General features: G+C 37.5%; 1 protein-coding gene across 6 annotated transcripts in view; it reads left to right on the top strand.

Annotated features, from left to right (window-relative positions):
• The window catches only part of LOC136879001 (zinc finger protein 665), a 132,278-nt gene that overhangs the window by 100,723 nt on the left and 14,412 nt on the right, over window positions 1-17,143 (top strand). The window lies entirely within an intron of this gene.

Genomic DNA, 17,143 nt, shown 5'->3' with positions numbered 1-17,143 from the left:
TGTGGGATCCACAGTACTGTCATGAATGAATTGTAAAATTCACCTGCGAAACTTAGAACACTCATCTAGGTCATTAGTACAAATTCATTTATGAACTGCAGATATTTTGTAGGGGTGAAACTTGATCATTTGAGGCCTTTGTGGGAAGAACCTACAGACATGCTACATTCTTGGGAGTAGCTGTGGATCAATTTTTTTTGGACTCAAGTTTCTTTCTTGTTCAGATGTCTTGAAGCTGTTTCTCAGTGAGAGCTCATTTAGGATGTCTGTTCTTCTTATTGGTGAAAACAGAGCCTGTTTCTCTTCACTTCTTAAACGACAACATTACAGTACTTTTTGAGGGCCAATCATTTCTTCGCTCCAGCAAGCTGGGTGCGGTTTGTACGAGCCGCCTCCAGTTTGTACTATCCATTCACAGATGCTGCTCATATATGCGACACCAGTTCACATCTCTAATTACAAGGTCCTTCATTATATGTTTTTCCCAAACATCATGAGGTCTTTCTCTTGGTCTCTTCCCAGGAACATAGTGATCAAAGTATGTTCGAGGAGTCCTGTGAGGGTTCATTCTTTTCATGTGACTATACCATTGCAGTCTCTTCACTTCTAGAGTCTCCAGTAAGCTTCTTTCCAACCCAAGCTGTTGTCAGATATCCACATTCCGTATTTTCTCAATTTTTGTTTTTTGTAGACAAGAATGGACGAACTTCATTTCTGTTGCCTGAAGATGACTCTTTGTTGGTCCAGTAAGTGTTGCTGCTTCCAGGCCATACGTCAATATAGGTACCACATATATATTGTACAAGCTGATCTTGGAAACTAACGGAAATGTTTCACCCCAAATTATTAGACGTACAGCGTGATAGAATTTGGAAGCTTTCTGTATTCTGTTACTAATCTCTTGATAGAATTTGGAAGCTTTCTGTATTCTGTTACTAATCTCTTGATGTGTGGTATTGTCTGATGACAGAACACTACGTAAATGCTGGAAGGTGTCTACAATATCCATCTTCTTATCTCCAATTCTTTGATGAACAGTTGGAGAGTTTCTACTCATCACCAAGCTTCGTTTTGCTGAAGTTGAGACCTAAGGTTGTAAAAGCTTCATGCCAGAGATCTAGTCTAGTTTGTACTTCCGCTTCTGTCTCACCCCATACCATTACATCATCAGCAAAAACCAGGGCATTAGATGTTGGATCCTTTGTCTTAACCGCTTTTAAAACTTCATCCATTATGATTATGAAGAGAAGTGGTGAAAGACAACTTCCTTGCTGGATTCCAGTCTTCGTTTCAAACCAACCTGACCTTCCATCCTGGACCTGAACACAACACGTGGCTTCATTATATAATCGTTGTGCTCGTGGTATGATGTCATCGGGCACTTTCTTCTGTCTCAAACATTCCCATATACGCCTGCGTGGTACATGGTCATATGCTTTCTCGATGTCCAGAAAAACAGTTATAAGTGTTTTACCTTTCTCCCAATACTTCTCACAGAGCATTCTGGTAGCAAAACTGAGGTCTATAGTTTATCTATGAGGTCTAAATTCATTTTGTTCCTCCTCAAGTGTAGGTTCAACATATTTTCTAATCCTGCTCTCAAGGATGGATTTGTAGATTTTGAGGCCATGTGACAGCAGAGTTATACCTCTGTAGTTGGTACATTTCTTTCTATCACCTTTTTTCAACAATTGCTTCCAGTCATTGGGTATTACATTCTCTTTTCAGATTCTATGTAGTATCCTGTACATCTACTGTTGTCCAGTTTCAAAGTGCCTTTGGAACTCCTGTAATATTTTGGTCTTATCCCTAGTCAGCTCACCATTAGGAAGTTCTACAGATTGGATAGATTCATTTTGAGTTCTTCTTTTCTTAACAATTCTGTATAACAGTTTTTTTATTTCCATCCTGCGTTATTGTGGTAGCCTGATCTTCCTTGCATTTCTGCTTTTCAGCTGCAACCAACTGTTTGACCTGTAATTTTGTCATTCTGTAAAGTGACAGCTTCACCTCTATTTCATGTTGATCTCCCTGCATTCTTGCTTGATATAAGGATCTTCTTGCACGGATTCTGTCATTGATAGCCGTTTTAATATCATTCCACCAGGCAGTTTCTTTAGGTTTTCTTATTTAACTCTGTCGTCCACATACTTTTTCTGCTGTACCAACCGCAACCTTCTTTAGAGTATCCCATTCTTCACCTACCAATTTCAGTTCTTCTCTCGGCAACAACCTGCGGACACCTTCCCTGAATTCTTCCTTTACACTTGGCTCAGTTAGTCAAGTTTTTATTTTTGGGTTTCTTTTGTTACATACTTTTGGAGGTCTTTCCTCTGGATTAACTGCAACTAACAGTCTATGGTCTCCACCAAGGTCTTCACTTGGAATGACCTTATCATTGACATTTTTCCATACATTTTGATCTATCAGAATATTATCTATTACTGTACCTATTTTGGATAATAAGGGTAAAATTTACTTAAACATTTTTCATATGAGTTCTTCTTTAAAAGACATTTCTCTATGAGAAAAATCTGCTGCTTTCTAGTGTATCACACATCTCACATGTTTGTATAGTCTCACTCAAGTGCAACTAATGGGTGATGGGACCGTCTGCCTTGTTGGTTAACTGCTAGATGCCAGGCAGTGGAGCATGCATTGTGCTAGGTTCTGAACACCCTGTGGAATGGAAGGACACAGGACTTGTTTAGTTGGTTTTTTAGGGAAGTGTAGGCTGTAAGAATGGTAGGAGTAGACCATGACCAGATTAGAGTAGATGTATCGCCAAAAACCTTTGTTAGTGTGACGTTAGGCTGTCCTGAGAATGGTTTTCTATGGTTTCCCATTTTCACTTTACGGCAAATGCTAGGCCACAAGTGATTCCTTCCACGTCCTTACTCAATTTCATTCACCTCATTCATTTTTCATCTTTATTAGCTCTTTGACTAGGTTGGCATCAGGAACAGCATCTGGTTATAAAACATGTCATTTCATTTCAGACTTATGCTGCAGTGTATCTCTGTATGGCAGACTAGGAAACTGGATCTAGGAAAGTTGGACACCACAGTTATCGAACACATGACAGAGGGACAGATAGACGAAGCACGGGAAGGGATGATACAACTGATCCAAAAAGCAATAGTCTACTCCAATCCATACTGGAGAAGGAGCAAGCTGTGGTTTAACGCAGATTGCTACGAAGCAAGAAAGATCATCCTGAACAATATACACATCGCCACAGGATACCTGGTTCCGGCAAATCTGCAAGCTTACGTGAAATCCTGCAGACATTACAATATGCTGTTAAAAAAGATGGAAGACTGAGTACCAGGTGAAACAGGGCAAATGGAGGATAGAAGATGTGGAATGCCATCCATACAGAATTATAAATCCCAGGAAGTCTGTTTTCTCCAGACACATCCCTCTGGAGGTATGGGAAAATCACATACAGATGGTTTTACAACCAAAACACACCAGACCTACCAGAGATTGTCTTTGAGAAGAGGACATGACACTGAATATCCAGCCGGTCACAGTGAAGAAGCCATTAAAATTTCTCTCAATGCCAAAGTCGGTGGATTCAATCAAATCTTCAACAAACATCTAAAGGCAGCATCCATAATCCTAAAAGGGACCTGAACAAAAATGAATGCCTCAAGAGAAGGAGAATGCCAGAGGGATGGCAAAGATCAGATCAGACATTAACATGCTGTACAAAGGGTGACCGTAATGCCTACATGGGTATCACCCTTGAGTGCACCTTGTTCAAAATCATGACCAGGATATTACAAAATAACTGACTGCTCTTGTAGACTACCACATCCCTGATCAACAGTTTGGGTTCAGCAGGGGTTGATCTACATTGCATGCAATAAGATGCCTTATTCAAGATATAGGGGAAGCATTAAGGACTCCCGGAGGAAAGCTACATGTAATTTTAATAGACTTCTCCAAAGCATTCAACAGTGTGAATAGGAAAACACTCATAACCAAACTAGGGAATGTCATCGGGGAGGATCATTACATATCGACCATTATAAAAGACATTCTGAAAGAAAATGCTGTATGAATCCAGGGAAGTGTATCCAAATCAGCGGAAATAGATCACACGGTCGGAGTCTTAGAAAGTGACCCCCGAGTCCACTCCTCTTTTTAATTGCTGCATCAGATGCGACGCAGATCCTCCATGGCGAGGCAAGTCTGTACATGTCCATCGACGACATGGCACTGAACGCACCTTCCTGCAAAGAGCTACAAGCCATTTTCAACAGACTAGCTAAATGGACAGAAGAAAACGACTTAAAATTGACGAAAAAAAAAAACATTATGTTTTTTTGTTTGTGTAATAGTGTAGCTTTCCCAGAGTCTATAAACCTGGAAAGCAACCAGAAGAACCGTAGCTGAGTCTGACATTGCCTCCATTTACTTGTATCATACTCCTCGCTTTCATCTTTCCTCGACTAGTCCTTGTTCTCCTCAGATCCCAATGATATTGGAGCATTCAAGGCCTAGGGTATCTTTCTCTTTCCTGTCTTTCATAGTTCTTTCTTCTTAGAATCATTGGCATAATTGTCTTTTCTCTAGTAACATTTCTCAGCATGGTTCTGACAATTTCCTTGTTTTCTCAAACATTCTGGGTCTTATCTATCTTATACACCACCACCACTGAATTACCATAGATAACAACATTATACCTTGGCTATTAACCCATTGGACCCTCATTTAAATACCCCTGTGTGTCACACTGACTCAGATTTAAGTCCCAGTGGAGAAGTTGTTTGTGCAGCAAGATGGAAAATATACTGTTAAAAGAAAACTATACGAGATATTAACGTGAAATTTTGTCATAAGGTGAACGAATACATGTATACACCTTAAATGATGTTCTTGTGTGATAGATTACCGTGTAATCTCGAGTACCACCTGCCACCGAATAAGACCCGCAGCCTTATTTTTGAAAAAAAAAAAAAAAAAAGAAAAAAAAGTGGTCGAAATTATTTACAATCTTTACTAACGCACATCAAATGATTAGAAACTACAAATAAAAGTAAACAAACATTTCCAGAACGATATCCAACGAGTTCATTCATCATCATCATCATCAGTACCAACTTCGGAACTTTTATCACTTTCATACTTTCCCACAAAATGTCATCGCTGCCATCCATAGCATTAGAAATGCTACATTTCTTGAAGCTTTTCCGTATGAGGTCTCCAGGGATACGATTCCATGCCGTCAAAATCCACGAACACAGAAGCTGAACTTCCGGGCACTGAATCCGACCAGTTGGCGTCAGTGTGTGATTGTCAGCCTCCATCCATTCTGTATAGAGGTGTTTCAAGGCTACTTTAAATGGACAATTCACGCAGACATCCAGCGGCTGTAGCATAGACGTCATCCCGCCCGGAATGACTGCTAGGTCGGTTTTCCCATCCTTGATATGTTTCTTCACCGCGTCTGTTTTGTGGCCACGGTAACTGTCGAGAACAAGCAAGCTCTTTTGTCCCAACAATGCACCAGGGCGACGTTGCCAGACACACTTTACCCAGTCTTCCACAAGTGAACTGTGCATCCAGCCGGAGTTCTGAGATCTGACGATAACACCAGCGGGCAGATTTTTGGGAAGCGTCTTTCACTTGAGAACAATGTACGGCGGCAATTTGCTTCCATCGGCAAGAATACACAACATTACCGTACACCGTTGTTTTTCATTACTACCTGTTCTAATGGTAACACTTTTCGCACCCTTAACGTTCACAGCCCTGTCCACTGGCATTTCAAAGTAGACTGGTGTCTGGTCTGCATTGCTAATTTTGGGAAGCAAATATGCATTTTCCTTCCGCAACCGAATTATGTGACACTGAAACGACAGTAACTTCTCATCGTAGGCACCAGGAAAACGCTGTGAAATTGAGGTACCTTTTGTACACTCAACCCATATCTTTTATAAACATTACAAACCCATCCTTGGCTTGCCTTAAACCCTTCCGATGAAAGTTCCTTTGCGATCTCTAATGCCTTTAACTGACACATTTCGGTTGACACACCATATCCCAATTCTCGCCTTTCTATCACATATTTATGAAGTTTTTTCAATTTCTGGAAACTGTACACTCAGTCCACGAAAAGCTCTACAATCACCACTACATGTTAATAGCACATTTTTCTTCTTTCTCCAATCGCGAATACACGACTCGTCAATGCCTAATTTTTTCGCATTCGGAAAGATAAATTTCCCAAAATTTTAAACAAGACCCGCACCCAATTTTGGAAGCGATATTTTCGAAAAACAGTTCAGGTGGTATTCAAGATTATACAGTGGTTGTGGAGGCCTGGCATGAAGGTTTTGCTCATCATCACTCTGAGTCACTAGTGATATATACATTTTCTGACTCATTAACACTATATATTTACACTTGGAACTAGTTTCGACGCTGTTTGACGCCATACAGCGTCAAAACTAGTTCCAAGTGTAAATATATGTTGTAAATAAACTATAACATTTTTGTATTGAAAAGGTGGACCCTTTTAAGTTTCCTATCTTCCATTCTCAGTTCAATACAGACAAAAATGAAATTCTTAGATTTAAATCATTAACACTATTTACACTCAACACTTCCTCACACAAATTATCACCTTCTAATTCCTAAAGACCTTCACTTACACTATCTAAAACATTGTTAGTTAACTTCACTAATTCTTCGTGTTCAGAAACGCGCGCGCTGCTAGTTGCCATATTGACTACTGGCTTGAAAGAAATTTGAAATACTTCCGAGTCACTCTATACACGTGGTGTGAAGGTCAAACAGGGTGAAACTTCGACATACCCTCTAGTATACTGTTACCTCAGACTACAGGGGTAACACCAAACAAGGCACAAACACAGTTAAAAGTGGGAGGTAAGAGTACAATACACAAATCACTACACACTCGGAAAAACAGTAGCTGGCATTACTCGGATCTCCAACAAAATATGTACGAAATATCAGTAGGGCCAACTAGTGAACAACAAACCGGGAAGATGAAAAGGCTGGGAACCTACCAAAGGCATGGACATGGCTTAGATAGCGGATTCCGAAATGAATCACCGTGATCCTTAGTTTTTAAAAATATTATTTACAAGATAATTTTACAAATACATTCCAAGTTATGAGCTATAAGTTCAGTGATATACATAGGTTATTTGTAGCAGTGTAAATTCAAATTACAAATCAACAGTACATCCAGTTACCAATGCAGTAGTACAATGCAATTTACAGGTTATCCAAATTCTAGCGTACCTCAAGTGATACAGAACTACCAGAGGCAACCCCCAAGGGAAATAATGTTAAACTACAATATACATATTTTAGTGAAACAAGAAATGGGAATGCCTCGGAAACGAACAGGTAAGTCCAGCTGAAAAACTAAGGCGTCATAAGTAACTAATTGGTGAATCTAGGCGAGGTTAGGGCAGACTCCTGTATGAAAAGCAAATCGGAACATTACGGAAATTTTAGCATGAAAGGAATTCAAGAATGCTTACCCGAGGAGAGAGCCATCCCGGAAACCGGGGGACGTCAACCAGATAGGCTGCTCGCAGACAGATAAACCGAGACCGACAGAATTCAGGATACAGAATTAATTCGAACACTGCCTCGCTCACTATATATAGGAATTACTGGCCTTGGAGGCAGCCAATCAGCGTGCACGTGTTCCCTATCGCCACCTAGACTCACCAATCACTACCTTACTTTCGATCGCGAAAGTCGTATTTTTCCAGAATAGACAGAACACACTTTCTAGAACACATACCAACAAAGTAACACACCCTGTACAAAAGTTATGTAACTTTCTGGATCTTTCCAGGAACTATAGACAGAATTCTACTATTTACAAATGCCTATGTTACAACATTATACAGTACAGGTTAGGTCAATAAAAATAAAACATCATATCGTAGTTCACCTGTGACATATACAACCTTCTAATATACGAGAACTTCAACGCAGGAACCATTTGTTACAAACTGAGTGGACTATAGAAAGATATCTGAGCATTGGCTATGCGCGGGCCCAACTCATCATCCGAGTTATAGGCCACGTGAATGCAAGCGGGCACGCCTCGTCACCCGAGTTCATTGGGTTAATGTCCAGGAAACTGGGACACAGTCATAGAAATTAAAAAAATCATAGGCTAGAGAAAGCCTGGGACATACTTTAGGATGAGAAAAATTCTTTACTGTGCATGAACTGGACTGATCAAGTGAGAAATTTGGAGGAGCTGGAACATAACAAAAAACTGAAGGAAATAGTGAAATACGTAAGAAAGTGGAAGCTAGAATATTTTTCCCATGTCGAGTAACACCCAGAGAAATGCAGTCTTACACACATCATCATGCGAGGTAGGATTGAAGGTAAGTGAGGTTCTGGTGGAAGAAGAACATTGTGGCTAAAGAATCCAAAAGGCTGGTATGGAAAATCTACCTTTGAACTGTTTTGGGCAACAGTCGAAGGATCATTGCCAATGGTACAACACAGGAGGGAGGATAAGGGTCTTCCTCTTCTTAGGCTGCTTTAAACAACAAACATGATGATGATGATCATAATCATCAAGATTCATCTGCTGAAAGCCAGCAACACCGATTTGTCTTATTTAAACACCCTGAAAGGCAATCGGTCACATTTAGGTTTGATCCTGCTCTCTTTACCAACTGTGACATTGAGACTGGCGATGATTACATTCACAGTGTATATTCTTCTTCCCCTTCGTGTAAAGTCTTCTCCATTATTGAAGGTTGGCCACAAACACAGCGAGGTCTTACTAGAATCTAGTCCTGTTCAGTCCCGTAAGTTCCTCAGCCAAGACTGCGACCGCTACGTCCATCAATTTTACTCTGCATGGTCAGTTTAAGTAGATTGTACTTTTCATTCCTCATAATATGCCCAATGTAAACTGACTTTCTTTTCTTGATTGTACACGACCTTTCGTCCCCTCCTCATACGCCTGAGTACGGCAGCACAGGAGACATGGTCAGTCCACGACATCCATAACATCCTTGGAACACCCACATCTCAGAGGCATTTATTCTCTTAATGGTGTTACATTTCAGAGTCCATGTTTCAGCACCGTACAGAAGCACTGAATATACATAGCATCTGATGAAGTGGTGACGTGTCTCCAAGCTGAGGCTTCTGTCACACACGAAATTACTCATTTGCAGAAAGCTAGTGCAAGCCATTTCTATTCGTACATCATCATCATCATCATCATCATCATCATCATCATCATCATCATCATCATCATCATCATCATTTCTTCGCTCCGGCAACAAGCTGGGTGCAGTTGTATACGAGCCTCCTCCAGTTTGTCCTGTCCATCCACAGATGCTGTTCATGTATGCGACACCAGTTCACATTTCTAATTTCAAGGTCTTTCATTATCTGTCTAATGGGGGATGGAAATGCAATATACAGTAGCATAAAGTTAAAATATCTGTGGTCAAAGGTAAAAAGTTACAATAAGTTAGAACATGAGTATACAGAACACACAAAAGCATATGGGCCACAATATAAAACACTTAAAAAGTTTTAACACATTAAAATTTGGTATGTATAGGTTAGGCACTTATTAAAATTTAAGTTCATGTTGCTTAGATTCCATTCTTCTATCTTCTGTGTGGTTCCTTTGCTTCTATGTCATGTTGGTTTAGCTGTGTGAGGTAATCTTCGAGAATGTTCTGAGGCTGATATGTGTCATATTGATATGGACCTTTGTCATGAAAATTTTTTTTTGGTATTATATAATCCCATATGGTATACGAGATAAAGTTAGACACGAAATCAGTAGAAAGATCTCGCAATACATAAATAATATTCACAATAATAACTTAAACATGAATACCACCAATAGATCGAACTTGAACAAACTCAAAAATAAAATAAAACAGAACAATCTACTAATAACGAAGGCCGACAAAGGCAACACTACGGTCATTATGGATAAAAATGAATACATAACAAAGACTAAAAGATGTTTCCAAGACAACACTTTTTCTATTAAACGCCGAGATCCAACCAAAAACATACAAAGGAATTTGAAAATTTTACTCAAAAACACACATTTTCTTCTCAATGAAACTGAATCTGCTAAACTTATAACAATGAACCCCCAATTATCATCCGCAAAAGCCTACCCTAAAATACATAAAGAAGATGTACCCATGAGACCAATTATAAACTATAGAGCCAGTCCAACCTATAAATTATCGCAATTCATCCAAAAAATTTAAAAAAAGCATTATTCATTTTTAGCAAACAAAACAATACAAAACTCAATAGATTTTTGCAACAGAACCAAAGAACTAAAGATCGAACAACACCATACCCTTGCTTCATTTGACATAACAAACATATACCCTAACATTCCTCTTAAACAAACAATCAAAATAATAAAATCTAATTTAAAAAAAACTTAGCAACTTGAGCACCTTAGAAATAAACAAATTCATAAATTTTCTTGAATTCGCCATAAACAATAACTATTTCAGATTTCACGATACCATATATCAGCAACAAGGCCTACCTATGGGGTCTCCTGCCTCCTGAATATTAGCAGAAGTATATATAGATTACTTAGAACACACGTCAATTAATAAAATAGATAATATACATTTTTTGTGCAGATTTGGTGACGACATCTTCGTAATTATAGATAATAGATCCACTGTCGCACAAATTATACTAGACAAACTTTTTAGATCCCCAAATTAAATTCACTAAAGAAAACGAAAATAACTGTATACTAAATTACTTAGACTTGACAATAACCAGACACGACAACCACTTATCTTACGAGATCTACAGGAAATCCACACACACCTTAAATACCATAAAAAATGACTCCATTCATCCCAATACACACAAAAGAGCAGCCTATTATAGTATGATATATAGAGCTTTTAACATCCCAATGACAACAGAAGACCAAAATAATGAATTGAAATTAATCCACGACATAGCTAAACATTACAAGTGATGAAAATCATTTTTCGTCCGTATTGAAAGTTTCATAAACTGTATATAGGATAATATCTTTTGTTTATTTCCACCTATTCAATACAATTCAAGATGTTGGCATTTATGTTAAAACATTTTTCAGATGAGACATGTTTCGCCTCCTACTGTGAGGCATCTTCAGTCATTATCAAAAAACCTTATTATTTTACCAGGCATCTGGTTAAAGATATTCTAAAATGTGTTTGATGTTTATAAGAGAGATAAGATTAACATTTGTTATAAACATGTTCGTGAAGTAACTAAAAATCTAATATAGTGATAAAAACATATGTAGTTCTTTGTTGAATAGGACTTTGCTTGATTGTACTATAGTAAAAAAGGTGGCTTGAAGCCGTAGTCATTAATAGATGTCTAATACATAGTGGAAGGCATAAAATATCAGTTCTATGAGCATATACATTACATTCAAATAATACTAAAAACTGGTGGATTCATAGGTAGTACATATAAAATGTTCAATGAAATAACTAAAAATCTAATATAGTGATAAACACATATGTAGTTCTTTGTTGAATAGGACGTCGTATGATTGTACGGCTTGAAGCCGTAGTCATTAATAGATGTCTAATACATAGTGGAAGGCATATGAAAGCAGTTCAATGAGAATATATAATACAATCAAATGATACATAAAAACTGGTAGATTCATGAGCAGTACATTTAAAAATGGAGGCATCATGTGACTATAAATGACAGTTGATGGCTTGAAGCCGTAGTCAATGTTTGAAGTATAGGTCAAATAACTGCTAATATATGGTAAAAAGATATAAGTCAAAATATAAAGCTGAGTATAAAAATATAAAGGAAAAACATTCCAATTGCTTGACAAAAGTTACTTGACGTTGGCATGCAGTTGTCCGTGATATTTATTGGTCAACAGTTCATAGGTTATTTTAGATTTATTCGGCAAGATTGCGTTGACAAGAAGTTCACCAGGTGTTTATAGTTGGCCTAATTTGTATTAAGTCATCAAGAAAGTTGCAGAGATGATGATGAGCTGAAATTCTCAACGTTGGTATGGTTTTTTTGACAGCATGTCAAACGGGCCTACAACGCCATAGAACCAATCTATAACAACAATAATTCAACAGCCCCATCAAACTTCCATAATACTCTTCAATAGTATAAATTATCACAATCAACGTTTTTTATAAAATATATTGTCATCGAAGAAGAAAACAACAGCTCTCCAACCTTCACGTCAAAAAAACCATACCAACGTTGAGAATTTCAGCTCATCATCATCATCTCTGCAACTTTCTTGATGACTTAATACAAATTAGGCCAACTATAAACATCTGGTGAACTTCTTGTCAACGCAATCTTGCTGAATAAATCTAAAATAACCTATGAACTGTTGACCAATAAATATCACGGACAAATGCACGCCAACGTCAAGTAACTTTTGTCAAGCAATTGGAATGTTTTTCCTTCATATTTTTATACTCGGCTTTATATTTTGACTTATATCTTTTTACCATATATTAGCAGTTATTTGACCTACACTTCAAACATTGACTATGGCTTTAAGCCATCAACTGTCATTTATAGTCACATGATGCCTCCATTTTTAAATGTACTGCTCATGAATCTACCAGTTTTTATGTATCATTTGATTGTATCATATATTCTCATTGAACTGATTTCATATGCCTTCCACTATGTATTAGACATCTATTAATGACTACGGCTTCAAGCTGTACAATCATTCGACGTCCTATTCAACAAAGAACTACATATGTGTTTATCACTATATTAGATTTTTAGTTATTTCATTGAACATTTTATATGTACTACCTATGAATCCACCAGTTTTTAGTATTATTTGAATGTAATGTATATTCTCATAGAACTGATATTTTATGCCTTCCACTATGTATTAGACATCTATTAATGACTACGGCTTCAAGCCACCTTTTTTACTATAGTACAATCAAACAAAGTCCTATTCAACAAAGAACTACATATGTTTTTATCACTATATTAGATTTTTAGTTACTTCATGAACATGTTTTTATAACAAATGTAAATCTTATCTCTCTTATAATCATCAAGCACATTTTAGAATATCTTTAACCAGATGCCTGGTAAAATAATAAGAATCCTCACAGTAGAGGCGAAACATGTCTCATCTGAAAAATGTTTTAAAATAAATGCCAACATCTTGAATTGTATTGAATAGGTGGAAATAAACAAAAGATATTATCCTATATACAGTTTATAGCTAAACATAACGGATATAGCAAAGAAATGGACAACAAAATCATTCACAAAATAAAATCCCAACCTAAAACTAAATTAACTAAAACAGCCAAACCTTTAACAACACCCATATATATACCATAACTAATATTTTCAAGAAGCACAACATGAAAATAGCATTCAAAACCACACAACAGCACCAACACTATACATAACACTGAAACAGTCAATAATAATAATAACAAATACAGCCAATCAGGTGTCTACCGTATCAAATGTATCAACTGTGACATAAGTTATATTGGACGTACAGGCAGAAACTTCACCGTCCGCTATAATGAACATATAAATGCTGTAAAACATAACCATTTCTCATCAATAGGCCAGCATGTAGAAGAATCTAAGCATAGTTTTACAGACATGACATCAATAATGATATGACGATACTAAACATTAACTCTAAGGGCCCCCTGCTTAACATAACCGAAGATTTCTATGTTTCTCTGGACCAATACTCTAATCCCAATCATAACATTAACGATATTACAGAGAAAACCAGCATCATATTTGATAAAGCCATTCCGGCATTAAAGAATGATTACCTCAAAATAGTAAACACACGCTGTAATAAACCAACGAATCACAAGCCCGCCCCCGCCCCTACTTCCCCTATAGTCACTCCTTCTTCCCCTCCACCTACATCCCCCTCCACGTCTAATATGAGCCCCAGACGCACTCGTAGTAGAACACAGCAAGCCTTCAGACATATTGGTACAAGACCTCCACAACAACATTAGTAAGTACTACCTGCACACTTTTTAGCGATAGATTTACACCCTAGTGCTGAATCGGTCGACTTCGGTTATCTTCAAGAATCGTATTGGCAACAGTTGAAACACAAACTAAGAATCGCTTATCAACGCTGTGCGACATCTGGCGTACACTTTAAGTACTCGTACTGTTGTTTACACAGCAAAGCCAAACTATAGAATTCATGCTAGGAACACGTTTCGCATCGGGAAATGTTATATAGTATTATATGTTGTGTGTGTGTGACACAGTTGTTTACTTAAGATAATAAAGGTTTAGAAAATTCATATTGATCGATCATATTATCGATTCAATTCAGATTTCATTTCCATTCAGTTGGCAGTATTACCGGAACCGGCAGTGCTTCTTACTCCTCCAACGAGTACAAACATCTATCACTAAAAAGTGCTCATACTATACTCTTTCCATATACACACCAGGCATTCCTTCATACACACACTATACTTATATTAGCTTATCTTTACAGACTACAACCACAAACGAACATAGACGAGAGAGGTGTCGCCACCAACAGCTTCTAAATTCAAACCTGCAGTTTACTATATTAAAATTTACTGGAGTACATCACAGTTGGATTATATAACACAATTTTTTTTTTCCATGACAAAGGTCCATATCAATATGACACATATCAGCCTCAGAACATTCTCGAAGATTACCTCACACAGCTAAACCAACATGACATAGAAGCAAAGGAACCACACAGAATATAGAGGAATGGAATCTAAGCAACATGAACTTAAATTTTAATAAGTGCCTAACCTATACATACCAAATTTTAATGTGTTAAAACCTTTTAAGTGTTTTTTTATTGTGGCCCATATGTTTTAATGTGTTCTGTATACTCATGTTCTAACTTATTGTAACTTTCTACCTTTGACCACAGATATTTTAACTTTATGCTACTGTATATTGCATTTCCATCCCCCGTTAGACATCCGGATGTCTAACATAACAACTTGTGATTTTGTCTAATGGCTGGAAACTAATCATGTACTAGCTGATGATGGCCGTTAAGAGCCGAAACCGGTACAAGTGTAATCTATTTACAATAAATTGTGTATTGATTGGTGGAAAAACACATTTGTCTATACATTGAATCTATCAATACAGAAAATGAAATTTATAAATAATAAAATTTATAAATAATAAGACATCAGTGATGTCAGAAAATCTGTACAACAAACCGAGAAGTGACATTGCTCGTGAGGTTATCTTTTGTATATGGGGGACAAATAACAATTTGCTGTCAAACAACACTCCTAAGTCATTTTGTTCTGTTAGAGTTGGTAGCGGGTTACCGAGGAGGGAGTATTTACTGAGAATCGGGGATTTACGAAGCGTGATCAAAGTAGAGGAACACTTGGTAGGATTAGGCTTAAGACGCCATGTGGAGCACCATTCAGAGAGTGAGTTAAGCCCACTCTGTAAGGAGTTTACGTCTGATAATGAATCGATTTGTTTGGATATTTTACAGTCATCTGCAAATAGTAGAATTTCACAGGAAATGGAGGATATAGTATTAATGAGATCGTCAATAAATAAGACAAAAAGAAGCTGACCTAGGACACTGCCCTGTGGGACGCCAGAATGCACCATAACAAGAGTCGAACTGAACCCATCAAGAACCACAGACATGAAAAGATATTGGCTTTTGAAAAACATTGCCTGGCATTTAAAAATGCAGGAACAAATAAAGACTTCCTTTACAGTTTACACCTTCACTTATTTTGTGTGAACTCTGTGGAAGCAACCTGACACTTCATACACCTCTTGTTTGTTTGAGACTTGCAAACAACACATCTTGTTCTATTCCCCTGATGTTCTGAGTAATGACGTGCTGCACATCGCACTAGTCCTGGTCATTTCCTAGTGGCACCATTTCCATGCACAACTGCCTTTTGAAATCTAAAAGGTCTAATGCAGTTTCATTTATTGCCATGTAAGATATCTTGTGAAGCAGCCATGCATTTTGCCCCAAAGGAAGATGGGCCACCGCCATTTTTTAGAACTTATATTTGATCGGTAGTACAAAACGTTCTTGATCCATTCAGTTAGTACTGCCCATGTGAGTGTTGCAGTGTCCTACGATATTTGGTTGTGGTATTTGTATTTTCTTTAGTATCGGTGACATCATAAATATGTCAACTACATCTACATGTTGGAAAAAAAAAATAAAAAAAAATAAAAATAAAATAAAATAAAAAATTCCTCCTCCTCTAACTCCTGGAGTATGTCTGCAATCAAATTTACATCAAGATATCTGCAAAGAAAGAGAGAGCACATCAGTCGAAAATGATATTGTATGTGCCGAGTGTTGTGAAAATGCAACATCAATAGTTTTAAAATGCTGTAAGATGTAATAGGGTATGTAAGACAGGAGTACCATACTCTCAAGCATTATTGCTTGACATATAATTAATATGTACAGATAAAGATAATATGTTTAATCATGGAAATAGAAGGCAAGAATTACCTTTTATCAGCCATGTGTCAGAGATTTATTAATCAGTTTGACAGAAGGTTAGAGACTGTTCACATAGTCACCTGAGCAACAAGGAAGAGGTCTTTATCGTGGCATTATATGATTCTTGAATTGTTTCTGTCAATTCCGGCAAAATGTTTCCACTGTTGAGCTTGAATTGTACCAGCAGCATTTGAAAAAGGAAAACACTGCACAGTGTTGCACAAACGCATCGCTGGGCATATATGGGTTTTAATTTTGAGACAAAGTTTATCCCCTTCTGCTATGATTCTGTCTACCAGACGCTGAAGACCAAGCAGACAGTGTCATCTGCGAACCTCCGATTGTTGATCAGCCTGCCGTGAACTTTTACTCCATCTTCCACTTCTTGAAGAGCAGTTCGGAAGGTAATAGACATCCTTGCCGTACTCCCTGTTTGATCCTAGTAGCGCGAGTCTCCGAGTTTCCAAGTCGCACAGAAGCTTCTTGATGTTCATACAGCTTTTTGACAAATGTAAGATCTTCACTACTTATTCCTCAAGTGTTCAGAATTCACAGGAGTTCAGAATGTTTGACACAATCAAATGC

This window comes from Anabrus simplex, chromosome 8, assembly GCF_040414725.1.
Source record: "Anabrus simplex isolate iqAnaSimp1 chromosome 8, ASM4041472v1, whole genome shotgun sequence".
Lineage (NCBI taxonomy): Eukaryota > Metazoa > Arthropoda > Insecta > Orthoptera > Tettigoniidae > Anabrus > Anabrus simplex.
This window is presented reverse-complemented; position numbering and strand designations above follow the sequence as displayed.